Below are 602 nucleotides of genomic sequence, written 5' to 3' on the forward strand. Positions count from 1 at the left end.
CCTCCCCCCCCGCAGCCATCGGCGGCCTCATCAGCGTCCCCGGAGGACTCCGGTGGCGCTTGAGCTGCAATGCCTGGCAGCCCTTTTGCAGGCACTGGCTCCTGCGTGTTCATCCCACTCTGCCCACTGGCTCTGCTCCCCCGGTGGGGCTCAGCGCCTGCCAGCCCCAGGCACGAAGGCACCCGTGGTGCCATGGGCACGGGCGCTGTGCTCCCGTGGGATGCCCAGCCCCGGCATCGGCCCCAGTGGGAAGGAGAAAGCCATGCCCAGTGCTCTGGGGTCCCGGGGGTCCCCATGAGTGTGGGCTGTGGCTCCAGGACCCTGTGCCCCCAGCCCCGGAGCGGCAGGAACACCCCGAAGCAGCTCCTGCAGCTTTCCCTTGGGAAAGCTTTCCTTTCCGGAGCTTTCGGTAGTTGGTTGCAGCCGTTTTCCCCGCGGAGGCTGCCAGGGAGGGCAGCTTTATCGCTGCAGCCTTTCCCTGCACCTGAGATGCCACGAGACACAGAACATTGATATAAATATACACTCCAGGAGTGGATATGTGTTAATATATATACATATATACATAAGCACAAATATATATATATATATATAAATATATT

Source organism: Egretta garzetta, unplaced genomic scaffold, assembly GCF_000687185.1.
Source record: "Egretta garzetta isolate BGI_Z169 unplaced genomic scaffold, ASM68718v1 scaffold7, whole genome shotgun sequence".
Taxonomy (NCBI): Eukaryota; Metazoa; Chordata; class Aves; order Pelecaniformes; family Ardeidae; genus Egretta; species Egretta garzetta.